A 13,295-nucleotide genomic window follows, 5' to 3' on the forward strand; every position below is an offset into this window, starting at 1 on the left:
TATAGTATTCTTTGTTGTTGTATGGAATCATTATTATGGCACTTATGTGTGGACACAACTCCGTTCAACTAACTAGCAAGTGTACTGGGTCGTCCAAGTAATACCTTACGTGAGTAAGGGTCGATCCCACAGAGATTGTTGGTATGAAGCAAGCTATGGTCACCTTGTAAATCTCAGTTAGGCAGATTAAATGGTTATGGGGTTCGAAAATTAATAAGTAAATAGAAAATAAAAGGGATAGAAATACTTATGTAAATCAATAGTGGGAATTTCAGATAGGCGTATGGAGATGCTGTGCTCCTCTTGAATCTCTACTTTCTTATTACATTCATCCAATCCTTCCTACTCCTTTCCATGGCAAGCTATATGTAGGGCATCACCGTTGTCAATGGCTACATCCCATCCTCTTAGTGAAAACGTTCCTATGCTCTGTCACAGCACGGCTAATCATCTGTCGGTTCTCAATTAGGTTGGAATAGAATCCCTTGATTCTTTTGCATTTGTCATCACGCCCAGCCTTCAGGAGTTTGAAGCTCGTCACAGTCATTCAATCCCAGAATCCTACTCGGAATACCATAGACAAGGTTTAGACTTTCCGGATCCTCATGAATGCCGCCATCTATCTAGCTTATACCACGAAGATTCTGTTGGGGAATCTAAGAGATATGCGCCCGGCCTAGAGTAGAACGGAAGTGGTTGTCAGTCACGCGCGTTCATAGGTGAGAATGATGATGAGTATCACGGATCATCACATTCATCAAAGTTAAGTATAACGTATATCTTGGAATAAGGATAGAAGAGAATTGAATAGAAAGTAATAATAATTGTATTGAAACTTGAGGTACAGCAGAGCTCCACACCCTTAATCTATGGTGTGCAGAAACTCCACTGTTGAAAATACATAAGTATAAGGTTCAGGCATGGCTGAATGGCCAGCCCCCTAAAACGTGATCAATAGCCTCTTAAGATGAAGAATAAAACAAAACTAAGACCAAAGATGAAACGTGGTCAAAAGACGCCTAATACAATAGTAACTTATCCTATTTATACTAGACTAGCTACTAGGGTTTACATGAGTAAGTAATTGATGCATAAATCCACTTCCAGGGCCCACTTGGTGTATGTTTGGGCTGAGCTTGATATATCCACGAGCTGAGGCTTTTCTTGGAGTTGAACGCCAAGTTATAACGTGTTTTGGGCGTTCAACTCCGGATCATGACGTGTTTCTGGCGTTTAACTCCAGACAGCAGCATGTACTTGGCGTTCAACGCCAAGTTACGTCGTCAATTTCCGAATAAAGTATGGACTATTATATATTTCTGGAAAGCTCTGGATGTCTACTTTCCAACGCCATTGAGAGCGCGCCATTTGGAATTCTGTAGCTCCAGAAAATCCATTTCGAGTGCAGGGAGGTCAGATTCCAACAGCATCAGCAGTCCTTTTGTCAGCCTTTTTCAGAGTTTTGCTCAAATCCCTCAATTTCAGCCAGAAATTACCTGAAATCACAGAAAAACACACAAACTCATAGTAAAGTCCAGAAATGTGAATTTAACATAAAAAATAATGAAAACATCCCTAAAAGTAGCTTGAACTTACTAAAAACTACCTAAAAATAATGCCAAAAAGCGTATAAATTATCCGCTCATCAGGGCCTGTCTAACTTAGGATTCTCAGAAAATGATTTAAGAAACTATATTACAGCAAGGCTCCGAACCAGCAACGTGAATGCGGATGTCAGGGAGATGATGAATTACTTCATGAGAATGAAGGACATCAATATGAAATTCTTCTACGCGGTGAAGTTGGATGAGGGGTGTAAATTTAGGAGTGTAGTATGGGTAGAAGCAAGGTGTAGGGCGTCATATGAATACTATGGAGACGTCGTGTCAGTTGATAGCATCTACAGTACAAACAGTTATGAAGTAGTTAAGTTGGTGTTTTTTTCTTTATTTTTTTATTTTCTTCGGTCGTGATTGAGATTTCTTATTTCTGGTTGGTTTTTCTTGTAGGCATGGATTATCGTTTATGTCGTTTGTCGGTGTGAACCACCATGGTAAGTCGACCCTTCTCGATTATGCTTTGCTGGGGAATGAGAAAATCACAAGTTATGAGTGGGTTTTCAGCCAATGGGTGAAGTACATGGGAACTGCTCCACAGCAGATCATCACCGATTAATGCAGATCCATTTTCTGTGCGATCAGAAATGTGTTCCCTGATACACGCCACTGGTGGTACATCTGGCACATTACGAAGAAGTTATCGCACAAGCTTGGAGGTTACCCCGGTACAGAGAGTTGTATAATGACCTCAATGACATTGTGTGGAACTCTCGGACTAAGGAGTCATTTGAGGATAACTAGTCTGAATTTATAGATGAGTATAACTTACATAACAACACATGGCTATCAGGTCTGTTAGTGTACAATTACTTTACGCGCTTTAATTGACAATTATTTGGTATCTGGTTTTTTCTTATTTGTAGTAATAAGTTCAGTGTAAGGTTTCTTTGCTAAAATTAGATTTTTTTCTGTAGACCTCTATGATGACCGACGCATGTGGGTACCCATATACTTCAAGGGTGAATTTTGGCTGCCATGAGGAGTACGCAAAGGAGTGAGAGCATGCACGCATTCTACGGTGGATTCTTACACAGTAGGGCTAGCTTGGTCCAATTTGTTCACGAATATGACAAAGTGCTTGAAATCAAAGAGTAGAGGGAATTAGAGGAATGGAGGATGATGCTGCAGACTCGAGGGGGGTTATCCCTTGTGCAATGAACTTGCCTATGGAGAGACAATTTCAGTAGGAGTACACTGTCAACATGTTTAGGGATGTTCAAACTAAGTTCGTAAAGAAGGTTGATTGCAGAGTCTCTGTAGTTGCTGAAGAGGGGCCATCGGTATGTATGAAGGTGGAAGAGGAGAAATTAGTCAGTGATACTATTCTCTACGTTCCATATGATGTGCACTTTGACCATTCCACACAAGAGGTTCGTTGTGAGTGCAATCTTTTTGAGAGTTCAAGTGTGTTGTGCTGTCACTGTCTTGCAGTTTTTCATTCGTATAAATTGTATAAAGTACCTACCTATTATATTCTCCCTCGATCGAGCAAGAACATAAAGTGCAAGCATACGTATGTCAAGAGTAGTCACGGCGTCAGTCGGTCGGATGAGAGTCATGTTGCATTCAAGGGATTATGTGCACACTTCTACAATGTTGCTCAAGAGTTTGTCTATGACGACGACGAAATAGCATTGCTGCATACTGCTCTAAAAGAAACAACGGCCAAGCTGGCTACGCACAGTGATAAGAAGAGGTTTGAGAGCGTGGCGGAGACCCACACCAGCATTGGTTCACAAAGTTCAAACATTGTCGGTGTAGTCGACATCAAAAACCCATCGAAGGTCACCACAAAGGGCCGGCCAAAGAGTAAGAGGCTCGGCGTTGCCCTGGAGAAGTCCTTTAAGAAATATGCTCGAAAGAAAAACAAAAATGTCTCCCTGGTACATGTTTGTATCAATCTCGACCTTGCATGTTTATTTGGTATAGTACTATGCAAGAAGTTAATTGTTGTCATTTTTAGTTGTGTTTAGCAGGTGGTTCGTCTGGAGGCATCTCAAGATATAAACTTCGGTGCTGTTGTCGGCCGGAATGATCCCCAATAAGCTGGTGGTTTCAAGTCTTTGTTAAGCTCCTTCAACAAAAGTTAGAATAAGTTGGACATGAGTGTGCTTGTGTTTATTTTTAATCTCCATGTTTATAGGGTTCAGATTGGTATCCATTTATTATTAAGATTAGATGAAGAGAGTGGTCTTATGTTATAAATAAATAGTTTTAAGGTTTGTAGGCAGCTGTTGCAAGAGTCTATACTTGATTAATTTTCATGAACCATTTTTCCTTGGCCAGAATGAACCACTTTACTTTATTAATTTCAATGAACTGAATGCAAAATAATTATAGATGATGTTTTTCTTTAACTTACGAGTTAGGTTATTAAATTTGTACTAAATTGCTTCATGCTATACTATATAGTCATTCGAGACATAGCTGTTCATTTTAGATAGTGACTACATGGTTTTTTTTCTCGCATACTTGGGATGTTCATTTCTGTATGTGATGTGATGTTCACTTTTACTGTGAACATGGATGGTTATTGTTGGGTGCTTACTTGTGTATAATGGTTGCTGGATATGTTTTATCAGACTATCACGGTTTCACAATGTTATTTTACATGGTCATTTGGTACGTAGCTGGTCGTTTTAAACGGTAATTATGTTGTTATTTTTACCGAGTTACATTAGATGTTTGTTATTGTATGATTTTGGATGTTTAGCTCTTAGTATTTGTGGATGGTTATTCATCGGGTATTTCAACATATACTATCTGTAGCATGCATTCCAATGAAATCATTGGATCTTGTGTCAACACCAGTGATCATGATGTCATAACTTAACATATTGAAGTCAAATCTAAAATATAAAAGAGACATACTTGTGATAAGACATAACAAACCAGATGTTCGGTTCAATAAGAATCTAGATGGTTACTTTTCCTAAACAAAATGGATGGTCAGTTTGTCACACTCGTAAATGTGTCATGCCTGAACAACTTTACACCAACAGATTCATAGAAGTTTATTTAAAAAAAAATCTACTGGAAACAAGTCCTTGAAATATATCATAAATAAATCCCCAAGAATCTAAGCAGAAAGTAAGCTAAATATCATATGGTAATTAAATTCACAGTAGTTAAACCTAGGAACGCTACTTCTTCCCCCTCTTTGATTATCCTCCCCTTTGGTAATCCTTCCGCACGTTCTATCAATGTCCTCGTGCTAGGTGCAGTGAATGGTGATCTAACTTCTTTTCTCTTATTCCGTGGTTGATTACGCCATACAGGTTCAACCTTGTCCTTCAATAATGCAAGAACCTGGTCAACCAATGCATTATGTGGCCCACAGACAATGTCTAGTATCAACTCCATCTTGTATGATTAGAGTGAATCCTGTAAATAGATTTGCTAGACGAGCTAGGAGTAAGAACTGTTACAGTGATATATGTTCAAATTGACGCGTGATATATGCCCAAAAGTTTATTGTAGTCACCTCGTCCCATTCATTAAGAGCACATTCTTCGGCCTAACTTTCCATGAACTTAATAACACATATGCCACAATCAAAGCTACATACAAATAACACACTTATGCAATCAGGATGACAAGAATTTTTAATAAGGTATACCCCATGACGGAAAGAAAAATAAAAAGCCTCAAAAGTTGAGTTGTAATTTCATCTTACTTGTTCGGTTGCTTTGGGACCCTGGCATAAGAACGAAATGGGCCGTATGTAGTCCGGACGAATGCAGGAATTATAATTCTCACCATGTCCTCAAACAGTCTCCCCTAGAAATCAAGGAACAAAATACTCGAACAACATGCTATAGAATTAGATATTATAACTGTATATCGGATAAAAGGAATATATTAGCTTACCACATATGCATCGAGATTATCCCGTTCATCAACTTGTGGTACAGAATGCAAACTGTCGATTATCACTAGGCGATTCGCATTCACCTCAAATGCATATACCCACCAATGGCTCCTCCAACAATTAAGAATTAACGACTGCAGCAAAGAGTACACAAGATTGAATACGTCTCTTAAAAAAAACAAGTCAACTCCCTTGACCATTAAAGAACCAAAACATCCTCAAATCAGATGACAGTCATGACATAATTCTCAAAAACAAAAAAAATTTACTGATCCTGAAGACATAAGATGCCTAAAGCAACTATTTACTAGGCCTAAGAGACCCACCCAACCCATTATAAACGTATCCAACAGCAAAGAAGAGTAACTTCAATCAACGCAATAACATGGCACACCCGAAGAGCAAAATATGGAGATAAAAATAACCATATTTATAGTATGAAATAGTAACCATCCGTTTCAAATTAAATATGGAATAAATATTGGATTCCGAAACCCACTTTAGGCAACATATGCAAATATTTTTACCTAGAAAAAGGACACGCATAAACCAGGACCTGATTCAGACAGGATATAAATATTGTAAAACAAAACAGCAGTCTCTAAGAGTCAAACGGACCATCCTTGTCCATGTTAAATAACACATATAGCATGAAGGGAGATCTTTACAAGTTTATTTTAAATATAATAAGAGAGAGTGGTGCTAGTTCTGGTAACAAAATAATCACATGCAACTCATGCAACATAACCAGGAAAAACAAACTAAGAATGTTCAAAATTTTACAAGTTGTCTAATATATCGTAAGTGCAGTGTATTTAAAAAAGATTACAAGTGACCTATTTTCTCTTTTCAGCTTCGACTTTGTCAAAGAACCTATTATTCTCACCAAAGCTTGGACCAAGCCCCACATATATTGGACTTGCACCGTCAATGAATGATGCCAGATTATCATTTCATGTGACTGATTCCTGCAAACCCACAACTAGTAAGAATCCTTAAAAAATCTAACACATATTGTAATCAGTAGAGTGTAATTACTAATATCCCTGGACACACGCAATAGAAATCTCGCTTGAATATAGATGATTCGGTGTCGTTGAAGGGTAACACATCCATTGAATGACCTACACAATATATTAAGCAAGTATAAACTAAACATCGATAGAGGTAGGGAATTAAAACGCATGATTAAGTTCAGATACTTACCGTGCTGTTGACCCAATTGCGGGCTATTAAGGTCCATAAGTCCTTCCTTTGTAATACCAGATGTTCCCGGCCTTCATAGGATGCCAAATGTTGCTCTTTGTTCAAGGACGAGTTAAGTATCCATGCTCTTCATAGGATGTCCCCTTGCTTTTTGGGACACTCTTTCCTGGAAGTGCTTTTTTAATGCCGCTTCCAGATCAGCTTCTACGAATAGGCAATTTTCTCCTCCTACCAGGCCTGCATTCCTGTGGTGTATACATTGAGCGGATTAAGCAATATAAGCGACACAGCAGGATATGAAAAACAACATATATAAAACACTTTATCATGTTTGAGAGGAAAGGAATAATTTTTATGACCACAGTCGGGGCTATATTTCTAGATATTGTCATATGCAGGATAAATACTCAAACTAGTTGCATACTTACTAAAATAAACATCCATGATAATAACACAAGTAATTTAAATTAACTGAGCTCACCTTCTGCGCATCCATATCTCTATGCTGAGATTTGGTCCTGCTCCAGGTTGATGGTGCTTGTTCGGAGTCCTTGCGCGGCCTTTTACACCTTGCTTTTTCATTTTCTACTTTCTAACTAGTTGCTTTCTTCTTTTTTTTTCCCTTCCTTGCCTTGTCCACGATGCATCCCTGTGTGTTCAATGTGGGACAACAAAGTTAGCAAAAATCAATTTGGACCTTCGATGGCATTTGTATTCAATTTGACTATAAAAATGAAATTATTACAAATTGTACCTGTGAAATAACATGGTCGGCCTTCTTATCAAGTTCATTAGCGGTCCATTCATTAATCCAAGGCTCGGGTGTTTGACATGCATGTAACGGACCATGCTTTAAGCGATGAAAGTACAGAACCTAGAAACAAGTAATTCAAATGTTAGGATTTACAACTTAAGACGTACATGTAGTAGAAATTTAGGTAAATTATTTGCGATGCCAGCAACACGAACATGCACCCGCCGCATGTTTCTCAGTTCTCATTTTAGAATTTTCTTATTACATCTCGCAACCACTTTAATATCTGATACGGCTAGTGGAATCTTCTTGGGTTCGAAGCATCCAAAATCGGAGGGAGGTGCCATGGGGAAATAGTCTGCTGGCTTGTGGGGCAAAGAAACATCTTCAAAACCACGAGGATAAAGTATCGTCTAAAAGCCATCATTTGTTGCTCAGTCTCCATTGGACAAGCAAAAGCAAAGTCCTGCAGTTGTGTTGTTGTTTTCTTCTGGAACTGTCTCTTAAGTGCTAGAGGGGATGCATTTTTCTTCTACAGTTCTGGGATTGGGTCCCCTACATTAACGAAACATTATACAACAATCAATCAGTGTCAACAAAGGCAAACCAAAAAACACGTATAGTAATTATTACATCTTATATAACTTCTACTAACCTCTAGAAGGTATGCCGAATACACTGCCGATCAGTTCAGCGATAACGCTTATGTCCCCTGCGTCGACCTTGAGAATGTTTGATTCCACGTCATAGGCCCTCGCAAGTTGGAGCATAATGCTCTACTTCACATGCCATAGCGGAACTCTTATAATTATAAATAGGTGTGTAAGCAACCGACAAATGTTGCTTTTGTAGGACCCATAATCTGCTGCAAAACAGAGATTCAATATTCCCTTGCTTTCTCACTCACCGCGAGTCATCCCTCCAGCATGCACATCTGTCCTCAGCACCTACTGAAGGTAGAAGGCTAAATGTTTTTAACTGAAAATGTTTTAAGGATTATTGCAACCATGTACACAGAGACTCTCTTTACTTTCCTTCATGACAATACTGTAGGGCAATCAGAAGATGAAACCACAATGGCAACCATGAAAATTTAGGTTAGGTTGTGAGATATTAATAGTAATTAAAGGTTGTGAAATGCCAGGGAAAGTTAGTACTTGTACTTTAAAAGTTAAAATCTTGATCTTGTTTTATCATGTTTTTATTACTATACCAATGCCTGCACTAGCTTGTTTTTTAACTTTCAGATAACCCTTCTTTTTTCACTTTATTAACTTCCAATACAATTAACTTAATCCAATCTTACTAAAGTCCCGTAAAAGTAGTTTCTGAGTTCTAATGTGTTAATGGCAATGCCATCATATTCTTCCTTTATGTTCAAGTGTTAATAGGGAATAAATTTCATAGACATGGTATAAATTCCATCCTTCGAGATACATTTAGAGTAAATTCAGCTGGAGAAACAAAATCATTCTTTTAAGTGGTTGCATTCATCGAAATATATAAAAGTTAATAAAAAAATTCATAATTGTATTTGATCCTCAAAATATTTTAGATTTTTCGTTATTCTTCCCAATAGTTGTCCAGTGTTAATTTGTTAAAGAGTAGTGCTAGGGAGCCAATGGCCTAAGTGTACAATGTGTACAATGAGCTAAATCTTTGGTCTATGAATAAAATGAGCATCACCTATACTATCCAGAATAATCATCCGGATACCAGGGATAATAAACATTTCATGTCATAAAACAACTCATCCTAAAAACTTAAGCTGATTTTGGAGTTCATCAAGGATCAAACTCTTGACCTTTCGGATCTAGAACTCTAATACCATATCATGAACCCACTTATCCCAAAAACGTAATTTGACAGGACAATGTAACACTAATGGTCATATCTCTAATACTTCCTAAACCTCCATTGTACACATTGTACGCTTAAACCATTGGTTCCCTATACTTTTCCTTTGTTAAATCATGCAAGAATCGAAATAGAGTTTTCTTTCTTGTTTTAATTTAGATTAAGGCTCATATATAACTGAATTAACGGAGCATAATTTTCATTATCAACTTTCTTTTCTTTTCCTACGCCTACAGGTTGAAGAAGGGTCAGGCGTAGAATCTAGGCCGAAACATTTGAGAAAAGCTACTGTGGCTAACTGGAAATACTGACAAGGGTGTAAAAATAATTCAGGTGATGATGAATCCTCATTGTCATCTGTACTTTCTTCTTCGCTTTTCAAGCTTGAACATGATACACTGTCATCCTTTATATCTAGGTTCTCTCCGCCCTGCTAAAATACATTATATGTACAAGTAATTACTATATGTCAAAATAAAATAAAATAAAATAAAAATAAATTATATATGTACATCTGTGCGAGTTAGAGTTGACTATAGTTTGACATGGATTTCTTAGGACTTAAATGATCTTCTCCTTGCATTTAACTATGATTTAAGAGTTAGTTAAAGGGTTTAGGGTATATGCGATATATGGCTAAGTGATAACTGATATGTCATGATGTAGGATAATAATAACATACAGTCATACACATAAGCGGAAAGGAAAAATACATAACACTAAATGCTAAGATATCAATGCATTTAATTTATATTTATTAGGGCTTAGCTAATATGTGTCCTTAAGATACATAATAAATTTGCTATTAGTAAAATTTTTTTATTAAAAATATAAAAAAATCAAAATTTTAACGTATTTATTTTGTTTTTATTAAATAAAAATATTTAAAATTTTTAACTAATAGTAAATTTTTTCATGTGTCTTATAAGACACACATTAACTAAACTCTATTCATTATTTGATAACTAAACTAGCTACAACCATATCCGGGAGCGCTGCAATGTTTTGCATTACAAAATTCTCACTTTCGCCACAGTAATGAATTGCAAATTTGCAACAATATCAAAATGGATGGTCTTTAGTTTTAACAGAAATGTCTTATAAAAAAAATTAGTTAAAAACTGCTTAAACTTCTTATTTTTAGTTTATTTAATATATCGTGTAATAAATAAAAGTTAAATAAAGCAAATATGAGCTGTTTTGATCATAATTGTCAGAATTAAAATAGTGATCAAACCGGTCAAGTTACTTATTTATTGGTTATTGGTAGGTCATTGATAAAATCGGTTAATTTGATTCCACGTAAATAAAAAATATAAAATAATAAAAAATTTAAAATTAAAATTTAAAATACACATCTTCATTAATATTTTAAAAATAATTAAAACTTCAATAAATTATAATCAACAAATTCTAATCTACTTATATTAGATAATTATATAAAATTTTAGTCATTTTTTATAATAATTTTTTTTATTTTTTATAATAAAATTTTTTAATTTTATTTTTATATTAAAATAAATATTTTAATATTAGTATATACTATATATATTTATTAAAAAAATAATATTAATAAATATCATATAATTACAAAAAATATATTTGATATTTTTATTTATATATATTTAATAACATTTATATTTATATTAGTAATTATACATAATAAAAATATAATTAATTTAAAAAAATTAAAATAAAATTAAAATAATATCTAACAAAATTATTGTATTAATAATTATACATAACAAAATTAAAAAAATAAAAAATATTTTTTTTTAAATCAATCCAAACTTATCCTTAGTATTTAATAGAAAAGGAGTTCCACTGGTTTTTACTCAAGATATCACTCTCATGTTTATTTTTGAATAATACTATGCATTCAAGTTTTTTTATAAATTAAATTTAACAAAATTAAACAATAAAATTTAATAGGACTTGCTTAACAAAAATATTAAATGTGTAACATTATTCTTAATTTAAATTTAAATGCTAAATTTAAAAAAGTGACGAACATTCAATTAAGGATTAAATCTCTGTAAGAGTTCTTCAGCTGTAATCATAGGGATATGTATTTTTTTAGAACATGCGTGGCAATGAGAATCGGATTTAAAAATCTATATATAGTGTTTAAACTCCTCAAAACTAGTCACTGTTAATCTTTTATTGACTGGAATGTAAAAGTATAATTGTCCAATTTAAAAAAACAAAATTCTCTATTTGAGGCCAAGTACTCGATCTCTTACTCGTTTAGGAGAGAAAAGGAACAAATTAACAAAATAATAATATTTAAAAAAAAAAAACAAAAAACAAAGATTGAAGAAGAAAAATGATGAGGTGTGTAACCTGTGTATGGCGTAGATTGGAGGTAACTACGACGGTGGACGTTTCATCGTCCTCGGCGACCTGCTTGTCGTTTTGAATCTGGTGAATATCATGGACATGGAACCTAGTGGTAGAAGTAGAAGCGGTGGCCGGCGCGGCGGTGGCACCGCCATCCTCATCATCGGTGTGATCTAGAGTGAAGCAAAATAGAACGAAAAGGAGAAGAAAAGAAACTAAGAATTGAATCCAAATCAGCCATGGAATTCCACATCCCTCTACCATCCCTAAACCGAACATGTCAATAATCTGCTGCGATTAGATTGAATTAGATCATAACAATATTAATGATTGTTAATTTGTTATGAGAAGAAATAATTATTGGACAGTTAATTAAGTAAACGTTACTTACCGGAGTGATTAAATCTAATCAGAACACAAAAAGTTGGGGGAGGGTACGACGGTGACCACGCGCCGTTAAAGGAACGTGGCTGCAAGTTGCGGAACCCAGTTATTTACAGCACATGCCAACTTGATGGAGAAAGAAGCAACGAATTAAGTAATCGTTGCCTCGGCTCCATTAGTTGTGTGCTTGCTTCTCCTTAAAAACCTTTAGATTAATCGACTTACTAACAAGCAACGAATTTAGTTTCAATCTCAAATTGTAACTAAGTTGTAATAACCAATTATTTTAAATTATCTTTTTGTTAAAAGATTCCACTTAATATGGATGTATATAAGATTAAACTATTTTATTTAAAAAAAAACAAATAAAAACAACTATTTGTACTCATATTTTATTTTTAAAAAAATAAATAACAAAAACAACTATTTGTATCCATAAAATTTATGAACGTTAATAAAAGTATCTATTAAAAAAAATTAATGTTGTATCTATTAAAGATGAATTCTGTACGACAAAAATATTTAAATCCTAAATTTTTGTTTTTTTTAATAAAATTCTCAAATTACCACCTCATTTATCTTTAACCTGAACTCCACCACTATCTCTTTTTTTCCTCAAATATTTCATTTTTACATCTCTATCGTCAACACCTTAATCACCTTCTCTTCTCTACCACTGCCACCACCACTGTCAGTGGGCATTAACATCATCAAAATAATCATCGTCAACATCATCACTACTACTCCTCTTTTTATAATCCTCTCCTCCTCTGTAATCATTATCACCATACCTGCATCTGATTCAAGTATCAAACCAAACCATAAATACAAAACCATAGCAAAAAGTATCACTCAAAAACAAAATTCGAAACGCTACCTTCTTCTGGAACTGCGGCTGCGCTTAGATCTGGAAGCATATTCGACAATCTTATCTTTGTGGATGTGCTTGGTGGTTGTACAAAAGGTGATATTGAGAACGAGAAGGAAATATGTGTCGCTAATGTCTGATGGAACTGACTTTTCGAAGTAAGATATGGTTGATGTCTTTGTAGATTGTAGCAACAACAATAGTGTCGAGGTAGAGGTAATCTGTGTGCAGACTTGAGACGGTGCTGGGCCGTTGTGGGACTTTAGGTGGGTGTTGTCGGAGGTGGCATGGGAACATGCGGATTGTCTAGAAACCTTGTCATCATCTTTGTCATCGTCGGCCTGGAAAGATGGTGGTGACGGTGGTGGCAGTAGTGGAGTAGCAGAGAATAGAAAA

At 35.2% G+C, this 13,295-nt stretch overlaps 1 long non-coding RNA gene across 4 annotated transcripts; it reads right to left on the reverse strand.

Moving 5' to 3' along the window:
- Window positions 1–5,042: 5,042 nt before the first annotated feature.
- LOC112717679 (uncharacterized) lies at window positions 5,043–12,335 on the reverse strand. Of its 4 annotated transcripts, none has more exons than XR_011866715.1 (10): window positions 12,039–12,335; window positions 11,651–11,935; window positions 8,106–9,740; window positions 7,451–8,005; window positions 7,178–7,345; window positions 6,697–6,941; window positions 6,327–6,614; window positions 5,490–5,624; window positions 5,296–5,399; window positions 5,043–5,179 (listed from the first exon to the last, which is right to left on the reverse strand). It is a non-coding gene; the product is annotated as an uncharacterized lncRNA (long non-coding RNA). The 4 variants fall into 4 exon arrangements; XR_011866717.1 differs by having other exon boundaries at window positions 8,106–9,737; window positions 12,039–12,290; XR_011866716.1 differs by lacking the exons at window positions 5,043–5,179; window positions 5,296–5,399; window positions 5,490–5,624 and having other exon boundaries at window positions 6,093–6,614.
- Window positions 12,336–13,295: the final 960 nt, after the last annotated feature.

The sequence above is a fragment of the Arachis hypogaea genome, chromosome 10 (assembly GCF_003086295.3).
Source record: "Arachis hypogaea cultivar Tifrunner chromosome 10, arahy.Tifrunner.gnm2.J5K5, whole genome shotgun sequence".
Classification (NCBI taxonomy): Eukaryota; Viridiplantae; Streptophyta; class Magnoliopsida; order Fabales; family Fabaceae; genus Arachis; species Arachis hypogaea.